The sequence below is a fragment of the Macrobrachium nipponense genome, chromosome 10 (assembly GCF_015104395.2).
Source record: "Macrobrachium nipponense isolate FS-2020 chromosome 10, ASM1510439v2, whole genome shotgun sequence".
In the NCBI taxonomy this organism is placed as follows: Eukaryota; Metazoa; Arthropoda; class Malacostraca; order Decapoda; family Palaemonidae; genus Macrobrachium; species Macrobrachium nipponense.
Genome location: NC_087204.1, coordinates 80474678 through 80493412, shown reverse-complemented (window position 1 = coordinate 80493412; position 18735 = coordinate 80474678).

Sequence of the window (18735 nt, the reverse complement as noted above, 5' to 3'; positions counted from 1 at the left end):
TATGCCAAGCACCGGTATCATAATGTCTGTACAATTACTCCTCCCCATTGTTGGATTTCCTGATTTTCATGTTTGAGTAGACAATGAAACACATCTTTTCATCTATATTTTTGGATTTACTAATTGTTATGAGTTAGACTTATTTTTCGTTTAATTACTGTTGCACTTCTATATTTGTGTGTGTATATATATATATATATATATATATATATATATATATATATATATATATTATATTAGAACTGGTAATCTTCATAGACACGAAGATTATTATGTTTTTGTCAAGTTGTATTCCGACATGGGAAAATGAACTAGTTTTCTTAGAAAATGACCAACAGTTTTCGGACCTCTTCTTGGAGCGTTTATTAAGGAAGAGCTAATTCAATTATGGAAAATATTACTTTCTGGTTGAGATATGTTGACAATGTATTTGCTGTACTAAAAACTTACATTGACAATTCCCTCCATAATTTTTACGGTTGAGGAAGAAGACAATGGTATTATTTCATTTCTGGATGTTACGGTTGTGAGATCAGTTGTAAGTTCTACCTATAAGATTAAAATACTCATAACAGTCTTCAACAGTTACCCTTCCCACAAAGTTGGTGTAAAACTCTCAGCTTTTAGATTAATGTTTCTTACAGCTCTTAAATTAATATCTGCAGTCCGGAATATACCATGCTAGTGCGGTAGTTTTTTTTTATGTAAGACATTCTGGGAAGGCACTCGAAAAGCGCATTTTGAATCGTAAATATTATAGAAGAACAAATGATATGTAAAAACATCCTGGGAAGGCACTCGAAAAGCGCATTTTGAATCATAAATATTATAGAAGAACAAATGATATGCAAGACATTCTGGATAGGCCCTCGAAAAGTTCATTTCTAATCATAAATATTATAGAGAACAAATGATATGTAAGACATTCTAGATAGGCACTCGTAAAGTGCATTTTCAATCATAAATGTTATATAAGAATAAATGATACCAGCAATACTTTTTGTTCACAGTGGTATGCGTAATTCACTGATTGAATGGCTCGGGTCAAAGATTTTATTTAAGAGCACAGGTTTTATTGAAAGAAATTTGATACAGACAGCTTGCATTGTTCATCGCAAAAGAAAATAATATTAATTTATCACCTGGTTGGTGTAAATTTGATCCTTTCATTTTACATGTAATGAGCTATCATATACTATTTGCTTGTTAACATGTACTTAGTGTTATGCTGTTTCAAATGGACATATTACCTCATATGATATTTTGGTATTTTTCATTTGTTCAACTACTATTCTTGTTTTATTGTATCATTTTACTGTTGAATGTTTTTTCCAGTTCAAACTGCTAGTTTTCTGGTAACGGCATTTCATATAGATTTTAGGCTTTTCGTGGCCACATACATATAATAGTATACTTTTTCTCTTTCTTTAATAAACGCTACGAGAAGAGGTCCATTGGCGGCGAAACTGTTGGGCATTTTCTAAAATAATCTTCTCATTTTCTTATGTGGAATCCAACTGAATGTATATACGATGTGTATTCACACGCAGGCGCGATTATGCGTCTTAATTATACCGTACATCGCTGACCTTAAAGTATTCGGCATACCCACTTCCTTCTCTCTCTCTCTCTCTCTCTCTCTCTCTCTCTCTCCTCTCTCTTATTAATGTTATTACGCTCTTTGGCACAAAGTTTGACGCGAGTAATAGATGCAATAAAATAACTGTATCTAGGAGGCATTACGTAACATCTGCTCAAGTCTTACATTATATAAAGTAAGACTTTACATTTAAAGGTCTTACAATGACAAAGCATTAACATATTTCTCGGATAACTGACTTGAAAAAATGACGTGTGTATCCTTCATACAATATTTTACAATGCATATATATATATATATATATATATATATATATATATATATATATATAATACGCGTGCAAAAATTTGAATTCCTCTACATATTTGACAATTCTCTTCATATACTGAAAAATATAGATCGTACAAAAATATTTCGCCTCTTTCTCTAACCTTAATGAAAACGATCAACGGTAAATGATGCGCATCTGGAAAATGAGGATCTACGCTTTTATGAAGCCTTATAAGAAAGGTTTTGTTTTCTGGTTCGTTGACAGATATAAGATTATTTAGCTCAACGAGTTGAAACCGGAAAGGCGATCGGAACCACTATTATCTTCCTCTTTTGGATTGTGGAGGATGAAAATTATCCCTTATAACGATTTCTTTCGAAACGAAAAACATTGAAAGTTACAAAGAGAGCCTTTTGTCTGTTCAAATTGGTAATTCAGGCTGAGAAGACCCTCTGAAGATCTTTGCATAACCTTTAATGAAATAAAAAATATTTGTAGATTATCTTTTACGCTAGTTTTTAATGGTACAAAGAGAGATTGGAGATACTGAAATTCTTAGTGATATTTTTCTTATTGAATGAGATTGATATTTTCAAAACTTTTTTGATTTTGGACAAATCAAATCGCGGGCGAGTTACTTCGTGGTAAAACACTCAGTCAGCATTATCAGACATTGCTTCATAAAAGAGAAGAGAAAAACACTCATAGATTACATGATATACATACAGTAGTATACTGTAAACAAACATATATATATATATATATATATATATATTATATGTATGATATATATATATATATATATATATATATATATATATATATATATATATATGATATATATATATATATATATATATATATATATATATATATTATATATATATATATATATATATATATATATATCATATATATATATATATATATATATATATATATTTATATGAATGATATTATATATATATATATATATATATATATATATATATGTGGATATATTATATATATATATATATATATATATATGTATATATATACATATATATATGTATATATATATACATGTATGTATACATACATAATATATATGTATATATACATATATCTTTTTGACGACATGCAAATAGTAACATTCATGCATACTACATTATATATATATATATATATATATATATATATATATATATATATATATATATTATATATATTACCAACGAAGGACGTCACCCCCCACTAGCTTTAATATTTGGTATGCGTTTTAGCCATAGCGTTAGGCGAACTGGTAACCCTCAGTCTCCCCTCTCTCTCTCTCTCTCTCTCTCTCTCAAAGCGATCACTGGCAAAAGCCCTCTCTCTCTCTCTCTCTCTCTCCATTCAATCAGGTCATCAAATTAGAGTCGGAGTTACAAAAAATATATACGGTTTTATTCAAAGCAAAGTATTAGTTGAATAATTCAAGTTCTTACAAGATAATTAATGGAATGATAATAGTTCAAGTCTCACAGACAACTGACTCAGTAATTAGTCACACCAATTATCTCTTCTCTAAAACACAGTCCCCTCACTAGGACACACAGTCCCCTCACTAGGACAGGAGAACATACTCGTAAGTACACACAATTGTAAAGACAAAGTCAAAAGATTAAATGAAATAGACATCTTTACAAGATATCAAAACAAACCATCCCTTTGGCTAAATCATGATAACTCACCTATTGCAGCCTGGAACGTCAACACTTTAACAAATAACTTTCGCATAGCTATCCCAGCATTCTGCCTTTTCTCCCATAGTTGTCTCCCTAGTTCTTGGCTAAACTAAGCCATTAAAGATGGACATAGTTCGTACACGTACACATGAATTCACACACTTTGTCAGCGCCCCAATTAACTGGTCACAGCCAGTTTTCAAAGGCACCTTGAACAATAACCTCACGACACTGATATGCTTCAGTAAGGAACTTAACATCACACCATCCAAAAACAGGTGTCCAGCATTCTTAGGTCGTCGCTTCGGACTCTGTCTCCATGGGAAGTTAAAAATGATGAATCTGCGCCTCACATTATAATGGTACATTAAACATATTATTAATCATAGCCCTCTTTTGTCTAACATATATATATATATATATATATATATATATATATATATATATATATATATATATATATATATATGCGCGTGTGTGCGCGCTCGTGTGTGTAGTGCGCTTGTATGTTACTATTTGTTTGTCTCTAAAAATAAAAATAATAAGACAATTGCAAATTCTAGCGAATGAACAGAATAACCCAAAAAAATCATACTAGTCTAAACTACCGAATTTGAGAATAATCATTTAAGTGGTTTTTATTTCTACTCGTATGTTTTCCTTGCAAAGTTCACTTGTCTCATTTACATCATTAAAACATGCTACAAGTTTTTCACTCCATTTTCAAGTTCCATATTTTTCTTTGGATGGTTTTCTCTTCGTATTAATGCTGACTCTAAATGATGAAATCAGCCACGTGAGAACAACGCTTTTTCCACTTGAAGTTCAGAGCATAAAGGGAGGGCAACTCTCTCTCTCTCATTAACTAGCAAGCTTTGGATGTTTTTTCAAACTTGCTGATATTTTCAGCATAATCTTTCATAAAAATTGTCTTTATTTCTTGGAATATTATATCTTGATCATTTAAAGCATAGCTACACAGTCATCCATATCCACAGGGTTGAGAATAGCCAATAAATAAATCTGTTTAAATTATAAAAGAGGAAAACATTAAACGCTATCGGAGAATCTAGTTTTTTTTTTTTAATCTAATTGACAGCCAATCTAAGCAAAACATCTTTTTCTAACCCTGCTTTTTTATTTATTATTTAAAAAAAAAAAAAAAAAGCCTTCAAAACCTCTAAATATACATAAAAATTTGGAAAAAACAAGGAACACTTCTCGATGATCTTGTGCCTTCTCCTCACTTGTTTCAAATGTGTAGTATATTACCGGCCCTTGTTTCCTCCTATTTTTCCAAAAGATGGAAAATGCTCTCTAAGGGGATTTGCATAATTCTCATAAATTATGTTAAACGAGAAGTAAAAATGAAAAAGGAACTAAGCTCCGTCTAGGTTGTTTACGTTGTGTTTTCGAACGGGAAATTAAATGTATCCCGCTACTATTACTATTAGTAATAATAATAATAATAATAATAATATTTTTGTTAAAGATGATGGCAGCATCAGTGGAATTGATTTTATATATGGTCTTTTCAATTCTTCTTATTATTCTCTTTCTCATCAGGGCTGATATTTGGTGCTAATAGCTGGCCAATGTTCATATCTTGGTTAAAGAAATGTTTTCTAAAAAATATTAATTTATTGTTATGATAACAAAAGTGGTTAACAAATCTTAGTAATGGAATTCCAACGTTTCCAACCGTATCATCGGTTCATCTTCAAGGAAAGGTGAGCGTGAACTTATTGGAATGGGGTCGTTCGGCGGTATTTATTGTGTCCCAGGTGCTCTGTCTGATGGGCGCTGTGTTTTCATTGGCTGAACTGAGGATTAAGTCCCTGAGTCAAGCCGTCTTGCAGAGGTGGAAGCTCGCGCTGCTCTTCGCGTGCGGACGCTGGAGGACTGGGAGCGTAGTATTGGGCAGGGGCACCTGATTGGTCCGTTCGATCGGCTCTATGGTACCGGCGGGCGGGCGCCCTACGTGCCACTGTCGGAAGGAGTGCCGTCTCTTGAGTGGTGTTGAGGCTGGGTCTCTCCTTCCCGATGTGTAGGGCCTCTAAGAGGCGGAGTGCGGACTGGTGGTCTGCCGCCTTATCGATAATACCAATATTAGGAATAATGTCCTTCCGAGTTATCCTTGTATTGTGGATGTTTTTTGCATGATTATGGATGGCGCCTTCCTGAGCGTGGCAGGATATCCTCTTGGAAAATCGCATCGTTGTCATACCGATGTAGGCGCCGGGGCATTCCCGGACAGGGCATTTGTATTGGTAGACAACGTTTAGTTTTTCTTGAGAAGGTCAATGCTCGATGGTGAAGTTGAGTCTGCTGTGGTCGTGGAAGGCTTGTCGCAGGCGCTCTATTTCTTCCACCGTGTTGGCACTGATGAAAGTGTCGTCAATATATCGGACGTACATAGACGGTTTCTCGATGGTGGCGAATACCCGACGCTCCACAGCACCCATGTAGAAGTTCGCGAAAAGTACTCCGAGGGGAGAACCCAGCGCTACACCGTCTTTTTGTGTGTACTTATGGCCTCTGTGGGTGGAAAAAAGGGGCCTTTTTTGTACATATTTCAAGGAGTTTTTGGAGGGCATGCTCAGGGATGTTTAATGGGGGCGTGGAGTCGTCTCTGTATACACGATCCAGAATTATCTGGATTGTTTCATCCACGGGGACGTTCGTGAAGAGGGACTCCACGTCCATCGATGCAATAACTCCTCCGGAGGTGTCGCGTTTTCAGGGCTTCTATAAAACTCGGCATAGGACTTCAAACTGTGGTCATCTGGAACGTAAGGGGTCAAAATAGCATTCAATTTCTTCGCAAGCTGGTATGTAGGAGCGGGAATTTGGCTAATAATGGGGCGTAACGGGTTCCCTGGTTTATGGGTTTTAACATTCCCGTATATATAGCCAAGGTCGTAGTCTCCAACGATCGGCAGCAAGTGAAGGGCATTGGAAGCTGCATTGACAGTCTCAATAATCCTATTGGCCTCACGTTTAATGTCATCTACCGGGTTCTTAGTAATTCTCTGAATTTGCTGCTGTCTGCCAGTATCTCATCCAAGCCTTCCACGACCACAGCAGACTCAACTTCACCATCGAGCATTGCCGTGACCGTCGCCTCCCCTTCCTTGACGTCCTCGTCGGGCAACAAGAAGAACGCTTCGTAACACAATGTATACGAAACCCATGAACCTGGGCATGTGCCTGAATGGCGACAGCGAGTGTCCAGAGAGATACAAACGCACTGCAATCAGTGCCTTCATCAAGAGAGCTCTCTCTCTCTGCTCTTCGTGGAAGGACACGCACACTGAATTAGAACGTGTTGCCCACAAGTTCTAATTAACAACGGGTATTCCAACCGGGACATCGAAAAAAGCCAATTCGCAGAAACATCGATAAGTGGTACCAGCAGGAGCCTCGCCCCGCCGCCCTTGAAAGACGTCACTCTCTTTTTACAAGGGAGTATTTCACAAGAAATACAAAGAGGACAAGGCGAGCCCTTCGTAACATCATCGAAAGGAACGTCTCCCCCACTGACCCTGCGAAAAAAGTGAAATTGATCATTTACTATAAAAGCAAGAAGTAACTAGTGGCTTGATTATGAAAAACAACCCAGCCCCCGTGATGCAAGACCCTCTCAAGAAAACTAACGTTGTCTACCAATACAAATGCCCTGTCCGGGGAATGCCCCGGCGCCTACATCGGTATGACAACGATGCGATTTTCCAAGAGGATATCCTGCCACGCTCAGGAAGGCGCCATCCATAATCATGCAAAAAACATCCACAATACAAGGATAACTCGGAAGGACATTATTCCTAATATTGGTATTATCGATAAGGCGGCAGACCACCGTCGCCTCCGCCTCTTAGAGGCCCTACACATCGGGAAGGAGAGACCCAGCCTCAACACCACTCAAGAGACGGCACTCCTTCCGACAGTGGCACGTAGGGCGCCGCCCGCCGGTACCATAGAGCCGATCGAACGGACCAATCAGGTGCCCCTGCCCAATACTACGCTCCCAGTCTCCAGCGTCCGCACGCGAAGAGCAGCGCGAGCTTCCACCTCTGCAAGACGGCTTGACTCAGGGACTTAATCCTCTGTTCAGCCAATGAAAACACAGCGCCCATCAGACAGAGCACCTGGGACACAATAAATACCGCCGAACGACCCCATTCCAACAACGTTACACGTTACGTCATCCTTGCGCTATACTATTGGTCGTTATATAATCTCGAGCAGCTCGCTTTGTCGAATTTAAAACGATGGCTGAAAAGCGGCCGTCGTCTCCTGGCTCCCAGCAGGGCGACCCGCCCCTCCTCGACGATCAGGGCTTCCAGAAAAGTCCAGAAAAAACGGAAAAAAGCCCTCATACTGTCATCGGAAACCTTCCTACACTTTCGACGCCTCCAGCACCTACCATGACGACTCAGGCACTTCCTAGATTCAAGGCAACATCCCAAGAACACCAGACATCGTATGCGGCCGTCCTAGCACTGGAAAAAAAATACCCCAATGCACAACTTCAAGCCCGACCGAATCTGAAAGGGGAATTTATTATTACCCCGAAGGACAAACAGTCAGCAGACCTCCTGAAAAACGATCCCTTATGCCTCCTATTGGACCCAGCTGATAAGACAACGAAAGCAATGATTTGCAAAGTCCCGAAATATGTGACTATCGAACGGATTCTCGAAGTACCAGGCGTATTGACTGCTTCACGTTGCAAAGTGAAGAACAGAGATGGAACTGAAGAAGAAACCCAAAAAGTCGAAGCTACGTTTAGAGGGCAAAATTCCAGACTTCATCAGCCTTGGGATCCTCGGAAACTATAAGACCGAAGCCTCCTTTAATCCCCGAACCTCTCAGGTGTTTCAAGTGCCAGAGGTTTGGGCATCACAGGAGAGAGTGCACGGCCCAGCATGTCTGTGGAATCTGCAGCCAGAAGCATGAGACCGACGTTTGCCTCAACAAATTCAAAGCAAAAGGCCACACTGTTGCCCGATGCCCAAACTGCCATCAGTCTCATCATGCATGGTTCAAGGGGTGCCCTGTCGGACTGAAAAAAAATCTGGAGGATGAAGGGCATTTCCCCACCGCCAGCAAGACCTCGAGAACGACAACCATCGCCCTCAAGACGACCACCATGTCACCACGTATCGATCCAAGAACTAACCGACCACTCCACCACAAGCTCCTCAACCTTCCCCTGCAGAACACCCCAAACCTCGTCATTATATCCCAAACCCCTCATCCTTTCCTTCCCTCCAACCTCCAATTCCCAAACCCCTTCCAACCCCCCCGACCCCTAAGGATATTCCCTCAACCCCTCAGTCAATCCCCCCAACCCTCAGGTTATTTTTCCCCCAGCCTTCGCATCGCCGACGACGTCGACTCCTGCTCGTGTTGAAGCAGGAACTCAGACAGAACAACCAGAACAACCAGTTGAAGATATGCAGGTCGAGACAATTACAGAAGCTCCCGCTTTGTATGCCGAAGCTGGAACACAAACAGAGGAGTTCCCAGTTAAGCAAGACCATGGAATCCAGACCTGCAAACCGAAACTCAGAATCAGTCGCCTCTGGAAGCGAATTCCGGTTCGTAGGAGAACAGGAATTCACAAGCTCTTAATGACCATTGATGAATTCAGCGACTTCTTACATAGAGCTCTCGCCGATAATCGCTACTTTAATGAACGACTTTTTGGAGAGATCTTCGAAGAAGCCCTCAATTTTGAGATCTCCCTCCCAGATGACTTCCTCCAATCAGAATTTCGTTTCAGGACTCCTGAACAGCATATATTTATTCAGCTATAGAACGATCATCAAACTGTTCTCTGAGCTCGTCCACGTTCTGTTGGACCTAGAGAGTAGTCTCCAGATGACCTCCTTCGTGAAAAGTGCTGTTTGTAGCATTAACTGCTTTTTCTTTTACTAAACAATCCTCCTTTCCCCCTCCGTTTTTTTGTTTCGGCCGCCTAACGTCTAACGACCGAATATTTCAAACTGTCACTCTAACTTCCGCTTAAGCTGTTGTTTACTTTTGTTTTGCTTTCTCTAGAACTTATAATATTTCGTTTTTCTCTCGCCGAATCTCTATTACTAACGATCGGTGCTCTTATTCTAATTTCTCGTAAGTGAAATATGGTACTTGAACTCCATAGATTAATGTGCTTTTTTTTCCGTTTTTTCTACGACTATAAAACATTTTCGATTTCATTACTGGCTATCTCCGACTCGCCAGGACTCGCTACTATCGATCTTTATCTTCTACTAATGGGTACCTTAGGGTTTAAAGGGGTTTGTAACCTTGCCTTTTTTCAGTTCACCTTTTCCTTTCCTTTTCAAATCATACCATCTCACATGCATAACCCATAGAATCATAAATAAAGGACTCACCTCATATCCTTAAAAATCACCTTACATACAAAAAATTCAAATGACCTACGGGCTGCTCTATGAGCAAGAGCCCGTGCTGGCATAAGCCAGCTTAATCCTAAACAACAACAACCCATTCCAATCAGTTCACGCTCACCTTTCCTTGAAGATGAACCGATGATACGGTGGAAACGTTGGAATTCCATTACTAAGATTTGTTAACCACTTTTGTTATCACAATAAACAAATTAATATTTTTTAGAAAACATTTCTTTAACCAAGATATGAACATCGGCCAGCTATTAGCAAATATCAGCCCTGATGAGAAGAGACTAATAAGAAGAATTGAAAAGACCATATATAAAATCAATTCCACTGATGCTGCCATCATCTTTAACAAACCATGTTTGAGAGAGGGTCTCCTACCTTCAAATAATAATAATAATAATAGTAAGTATAATAATAATAATAATACCATGACATATGTGCTGAAAGATTTTTTTATTCTGAGAGGAATATAAGAAGATTGAAAAGTCTAAAGTCTCGTTTATTCCTATATTTTTAACCAACTTCAAAATCAGAAAAAAAGTTCATTGCCCTGTCTATGTAATGTGAATGTGATTTCCATATTTTTTATTCTTTATATTTAAACCTTCCTTGTGTATGCTTGTCTTCATATGCTTATGCTCAATATTTTCACATCCTTCTTGCCTTAGAAAGATACTATGGAAATTCTCTGCCCCACGCCCAATTTTTTCCCTCTCCGCAGGCATGCCAAACGTTATATCTATACATTCCTTTTCTGTCAGTTTTATATTCAAATGAACCAGCATGACCACCATTCAAGTTCGCCAAATGCAATTCGGCACATACTCAGACGCGTCTAGAAACTTCCTGTTTCACCCTCAAACTTTTTTTATCTATCTGTCATTTGTAGTCATTGTCATAACTTCATTTCGTACCAATACATTCAATATTGCTAACATATATTCCTTAGACATTGTACCATTTTGCCCACGCTTTCTGACATAACGAGGATAAACCTCATTTACAACCGTGCATCTCCCAGCCACCCAAGAGACGATCGCACACCATTTGAAATTTCGATATGTATTCATATAGAAGAATATATCTTATTTTTGTACTATGTGTTTCCACGACTTAACCTCTACATAAGAAGGAAATAATTGAAACGAAACATAAGAGAATATCTTCACAGTCAACGGAGACATAGTAAGAATGGATGGAGTAATACCAACCGACGTTTGCTATGCAAACCAAAAGTACAACATTGTGACTCGTTTGTAAATACGACGGAATCACTTACAATTGGTGGCAGCTTACGAAGACTTGCGAATGGCAGCAAAGCAATAAACTGCACTACAAAAATTGGAAGCAGAATTTAAACATTATCAAACACCGGAAACCTTCTACGATGTCAAGACAAAAGAATCTACAATCTACAGCATGTCTCAAGCAACGGCGCTGATGGCACCACAAGACTTAGCCGCATCATACGAAGACGACCTTGGAGCATGTACATCTTTATTGAAATATATAAGCCTTACTACTACATATATTATTGGCCTCTTCGTCGCATGTTGGCCGTCATAGACAGCGTGGAACTTCGAGAACTTCCGCCGGACGTGACTTCCGCAGCGTATCATCAACAAACCAACGAAACGGAAAACAGTCGTTGGAAAACAGTCGTTCTACAAACAAACACAACGCGCGAATCGACGATCTAGGTCGCACGGAAGCAAGGAAGGAACGGAAGAAATCAGGGGCCATGACGTCATGAAAACACCACATACTTCTCTCATAAATATCAGCTAAGATAACCTTTTTATTCAATGGTGTGTAAACTTTGATGTTCCTCTTACGCAGGTCGAGAGATCGCGGGTGGTTTCTGGGTGAGTTACGTGACATCCTTTAATCCTCACTTTTCTTGCAGGAATCTATCTTCATCTTGTGGTTAATCATCCCTGCAGGCCTTTATCTTTGTTTTCATGAACAACCCTTCTGTTTCAGAGGTTCTCCTGAAACATTTTATCATATCTTATGTGCTTAACTTTATTAATTTATGTGCCACATTATCTATATATATAGCATATGCGTTTACGCAGTGGACGTGTGTATTCTTACAGATATTTTGATAAGTTTGCTAGGAATCGTAGTGATAGGAAGAAACCTAAAACAATCATGGCCACCTCTCCACCCAGTAACTAGTGTGGGGGCCAATGTAACAGATTGGGATTCTCGTTGGTTTTGCATGTTAATTTTTTGCAACTATGATGAATCCATTCTTAGCTATATCAGGAAGTGGAAAAATGATGTTGGCCATTTTTTCTCTGGACATTTATGTACCCTTAGCACAGTGCCAAAGCAGAAAGATCATTTTAACCCAATGCATGGTATAAATCACGTTTTGTTTCAGAGTGTCGGTGCCAGAATATTACTTTTTGTTTCCTGAAGTGTTTCTGACATATATTCAATCTGAATTAACAGTGTCTTCATTACAGAATGCCTGTATATCCCTGTTTATGGTCACAACTAACATCTTATCTAACTCTGCAGCCATGCCCCATTCAGCACGTAATACCGAGATCTAATTTTCTTCTCTCCAGGAAGATGCAATGATGATCACATCAGAAAACTTTTGCATGATATATATTCACCCCAGGGAGGTCCTAATTTTGTGTATGGCAGATTGAAGTGCATGGGACCATTACAGTGTAGGAGCGATCACACAAGATGGAGCCTAGTATCAAAAAAAAAACAACAGCTGGAAACTGATTTCAAGCTGTGTATTCAGTGTCAAGAGCCTGACAATGGTGAACCTGGTGCATGAAAGAGGAAAGTATGGAGATGCTGACTTTGTGCAGATCAGTGGACGATTACATGGGTACACTGCATTCTGGTCTGAAAAACTTGAAAGCAAAAATGGCACCGAAAATGTTATAGCTATATCTGTCACAGTGGTCACCTTGAAAGAGCTAAGGTACGATACCAGAAGGCCTGCCAAGAAGGAGAGAGTCAGCAGCTCCAGAAGAGGCGAGGACAGCCTTTTTCTGCAGCTACAAGTGCACCAAAGTCTGATGAGTGTGCAACTCTTCACTTTACACACTCAGCAACATCTTACAATGCAAAGCTGTGTTTCTTTCTGCCAAGGAGACAGGAAGGAGCTGCTTCATGAGGTGTGTACATTCAGTGCAGGAAAACAATTGCAAAGGGCTGTTGATGAAAGCAAGAATCAAACTTGGAAGGTGCAGCTAAGTGCTGCCATCACTGAGGACGATGCTCGTGCTATTGATGTCAAGTACCATCTCTCATGCTGGGTTAAGAATGTCCATCGTGGTGCAAACAGCAGCAGTGAAGAGAAAGTGCATGCAGAGCAAAAAGCTAATGTTGGCAAAGTAGTCTCAGACATTGAGTTTGTCAGCCTAGTTGCAACCTACTCCATTTACTGACATTTATGGGCCCAACACAACGAGACAGATCCTAGAAGGCAAGCATATAAAAAGAGCTTTAGAGGCACACATGACAACAGTCCAGGCCCTCTAATCTCTTATGTGGAAGAATTCTTTGAAAATCATCCTAATCTGAAGGGGCCATGTGTACAGACAGCACAGCAGCTTTGGGACCCAAAGTTGTGTCCCCCCAACACTTGCAGCATGAGATGTTGAAGGGGCAACAAAATGTGCTTACTGTACTTGATTCCCAAAGGGTAGTGAAAATGATGGCTGAGTTTGATAAGAAGATGAGCACACAAAGTCCACTATTCAATTTGTGTGGACTTACATGAGAATGGTATTACTCATATATACATTTATCCATGCCACTTGTGATGGTCTTTGGGAGCTGCATTTTTCATCCCTTGATGCTCTGTGCAAGTAATTTTTTGCTTAATGATAAGCAGAAGTATGCCAGGCTGGTTCCACTTTACCTTGCAGAGATGACAGCCCTTCAAATCACAGATCCAGACATACATAAAGACTTTATGGATGGAAACTTTTTGTTGTCAACAAAAAAAAAAAAAAAAAAAAAACCAGTATCCCTTTCTGTGCTATTGGGGTAGATCATGCCCTTGAACACATCAACCGCAGCATGAAAGTCACCGGGGGGCTTGTGGGCATAACACAGAATGCCAGTGCTCGGGAGAGATTCTTTCTTACAGCTCCGGAGCTTAGTAGGCTTGCTGAAGAAGCACATCTGATGGCTGGCTCCCGAACAACTACACCTAGGCAACATCATGAACTTTCACTGGCTGTCTGGATAAAGACAAGACCAAGAGAACATTGCTCATCTCCGGAGTGTGTTCACATCATTCATTAATCCTATGAAGTATGAAGGTGAAGACTTGCCTAACATCATCACAAAGGTTGTGATGCCAGCAGAGGTGCAAGAAGATGTGTGCAACCAAGAAGATATTTGGCAGCACCAGTATGCCAACTTTGTTGAGGAACGAGTCAAGATGGAACAACGGTCAGTATCTGGGCCAGAATGAAGAAGGTGCAGTTGAAGACTTGGAAAAGTGCAAGGAAGTCTGTGAAACACAAAGTAGCTGATCAGATAGTGGAGCTCAAGGATGACAGATAACTTTTTGCCTCTATGTTAATTGTTGCATGCTCACGACCTGAAATAAATCTCACGGAATGTGTGGTCAGCATGAGTTGACGTCTCTACCTCGAGCCTTGTTTACAGTGATGGTGAACTCTACCATGCACTGACAAAAGCAAGCTGATGTCTGTACTTCAGGACCTGTTGATCGGCAAAGAAGAGAATATCACCAACAACACAATTCCCTTGACACCAAGAGAGGCAACTGCAATTGATGGAATGGCAATTGTTCAGGCAATGGGGAAACCACCTTCAGTCAAGACCTGTGCTCAATGGGCTGACCACTTCATAACAACAAGAGACAGCAATCAGAGAATATTGATGAGCTCCATTTAGTCTTGACTGTTATGATCTTCCTACGTCACTGAAAGAGGCCACGAGAGAAAGACAACAGGAAAGTAAACCAGCAATTGCTTATCATGTCACACACAATACACCAATTGGCAAGGTGTCAGCAAAGCAGTTCTTATCCAGTACTGCAACCAAAGATGAACTGACAGTTTATCTTGCAAAGAAAGCTCTCCAGCACTTTGAGGGTAAGCCCAAGGTCTTCATAGTGACTTCATGATGAGGGTCCTCTCAAACTCCATAGATGTTCACCATCTCCAGAGCTCCCAAGAAGAAGCTGACACAAGAATTATTCTGCACAGTCTGGATGCTGTTCAAAGGGAGCAACTGAACTCTACATTCAATCACCTGACACTGATGTATTTGTCCTTGCAATCCACTGTACTATCGGCTCTGTAGGGACACATACTTTGTCACTGGCGTGGGGAACAAAAATCAGATAATCTCACTAGAACCAATAGTGAATGCGCTTGGTGCTGCAAAGACCGAAGCCTTACCTGGATTGTCATGCCTTTTCTGGAGGTGACATTACAGGTAGATTTGCAGGCAAGGGGAAGTTGACCTGTTGGCAAGCACTTCGTAGATGCTCCATGGAAGTGGTATCCGCCTCTGCTGACTTAGGGAGGTCCGAGGAGCTGGATATCAATACTGAACGAGCCATCGAGACATTTGTTTGCCAGCTGTATGAGCCTGGTAGCACTTTGGTGGATGTTGGTGATCTCAGATGGAAGCTTTTCACCAGAAACAATTGGAAGCTAAAAAAATTACCTCCGACACGAGGAGCATTACATGAAGCTATTGCCCGAGCACATTACCAGGCCATGGTGTTGCATCAGTGTGATACTCCTCACTCTCAGCTACCACCAGCAACAGCCTATGGGTGGAAGAAAGATGGGGATAAGCTCATAGCAGTACCATCAATGGAGCCTCCAGCTCAAGGCAACCAGTCCCACACACCTCTTACAAATGTGGGTGCAAGAGAAGACCCAGGCTTTCACAATCACACTGCTCCTGTCGGTCACAGGGTCTTAACTGCTCTGAGATATGTTTGTGTGGTGCCGATGAGGTGGTGTGCAATAAATGTCAACCAAGCACTCTTAGGGATTGAAGAAGAAGAAGATCCTTCACTCTAACTGTGAACACACAACTATCATGCATTAGTGGAAGAGAACCAGGACGGAAAAAAACAAATAAGACATTTTTTATCTATAAAATGATCATTATGTTTCCAATTTATAGTTAAATTTTGAAAGGAGTGTTTTTCTTAATTATTATATTATTTTAGCAATAGATGGTGTCTTTGCTTTGTACACAGAATGTAGTTTGCGATAATATAATAAATTTACTGAGCATGATTTCGGTTTTAATTTGAATATGTAAGAAAACTATACAGAAATCGCTGAAAAAAATGGCAACATCATTTTTTTGTGAGTTAAGCCTTTCCAAAAGACAGTCCAACCAGTGGCCAAAAATTAACATTTGAAACCAATGGGAAAACACCGGCCCCCACACTAAACCCGGTGGGAACATTAGTTAGAGCCAGATCAGCAATTGTGCCCTTCCAAGGCCGTATTAACGGATTTTTGCCTCAAGGGGTAGAATCATGGATTTCATCAGTGGATGCTCATTTGAAAGAAAATGCATCACTTTACCGTCCCTACAACTACAGGAAGCAAAAGCTTCAATGACTTTGCAAAAGGGGATGCAGGATCCTACTTAGAGGGGTTTTCATTTCAAGAGGCAAATACATGGGATGAATTTAAAATTAAATTACGCTCCATATATGGCAGCGAGGAGGCCTTGGATGAGGTTTTAGCTTTAAGGAATATTTTTAATTTGGTCTCTATGACTCATCTTAGCTTGGTGGACAGGGCAGCACTTATTACAGACCATTTGAATGAATATCTGGATAATTTGAATAAATCTAATTGGGTTAGTGGTACAGACATGACTGTAAAGGATTTTCTCAGGCTCATATACTTAACTTTCATAACAGCTATGTTACGAGAAGCCTTGGTACGGTGTTTTGATGAAGAGCTATTGCCTGACAGCACGAAACTAGATATCTATAAAAAAATCAAGAAACATATGTCTAAATGTTCAGACCTAGATCATTCACTTGTTCAAGTTTTGCAAAGAATGAAAGAAATAAACCACAGCAAGTAAATGTAGTTAATAGTAACGCAGCAGGGATAACTTGTTTTAACTGTAAAAGGTCGGGACACAACACACAGAGCATTGCCAATGATAATAAGAAGAAGAATCCACATTATCACACAAAAAGAAACTAGTAAACAGTAACTCTGCTCAGAATCAGAAACAAGCAAATCGGGCTTCAGGAAACTCTGTTCCTGGTCCGTCTAGTCAAAACAATCAAAGTCAGCTAAATTTTCCAAGTGTCCAAAGCAAAGACCACGTAATTAACTCCAGGTGGGGGGAAGGTGATGTTGGGTTGTTTGTATCAACATCCTTTGGATTAAAAAATAAATTTAATCATCTAGAAGACATGTGAAACACAGAATTTTCCTATGAATCACACGACCGTATCCAAAAAATCAGTGAAGGATCCCATAGATTTTCATAGAATTAACACTATAATCAGTAATGATGAATTACGCCCTACTTTACACGCCATAAAATCTAGAATATCAGCCCTTTACATTGTTTTTTTATTTTTTTATTCGGTAGTCCACGTAGTATCATGGACTTACGGACTCATTACTTTTTGTTTTCAAACTTCCCTATTGAGAGGTCCGGAGTACGACTCTCGGGCATTGGCAATAACGAACTAAGTGTTGTAGGCGTAACTCAAGTTCAGTACAAGGTGGGTAAGTGCATTGTTACGACCCTTGTTGGGCCGTGGTGCAGGTTTGTCTGCACTAAAGGATGTACACTCAGTGTTGTTACAGAGTATCCAGTAAAAGATGGTCAATGGAGACGAAAACACTCAGAAAAACTCAACAATATTTATTAACAAACAAAAATAAACAAAGTCAACCTTGTGACTGCCAGGACAAATTCTAGTCCTTAAATAATCCCTTAGGATTCTAACTAACTAAAAACTAAGCCCTAAACAAAGATAATAGAGAGAAACACATGAATGCAAATACATCAAAATATACAATAATGGCCAGATAAAAATTAATTAAAATAACCAATACCTATAACTAAATAGGATGGGAAGGAAGGCGAAGAGTAACAGGGAGAAAACACTTAACCTCCTACCTATGTTTATAGTCTAAATTTATTATATAAACAAATATAAAAGCCACGAGGCTGTTAATATCATAACAATTTATAATTGTAATCAAACAAACAAAAGGGCAAATCACAACTGTCTCAACAGTTCATTATAAGAGAACTATATATATAAATAATAATAGCAACAAAAAATATCTCCTCACACTCAGAAGGGGAGTCCGAGATCCAGGACTAATAATAAAGGTCTTGCCTTACAGTAGGCCGTGATCCAAATAATTTCAGAACTCTGCTGACAGGGGAGTACAGAAGCACCAGGAAGAGGAGTCGAGAGGTCCTGCACGACCATACAAAAAGGAACGCTTACCTGGGATCTGTCTCCCTACTTGACTTCTAACGGGCATCAAGGCCCCACAGCTGCAATAAACAAGGCGTCCCTGGAAAAGCAACTGCTTTTAACACCTCAGGAAAACTCTTCCACTGAGGTGGCAGTGAGATAAGTCCGCAGGTGGCACAAATCACCTGCAAAACAAGCAGGACGCAACACCGCAGGTGGCCAGAAGCGTACCTGCGAAGGACAGCACTCAAAGTACAGCGTACACAACA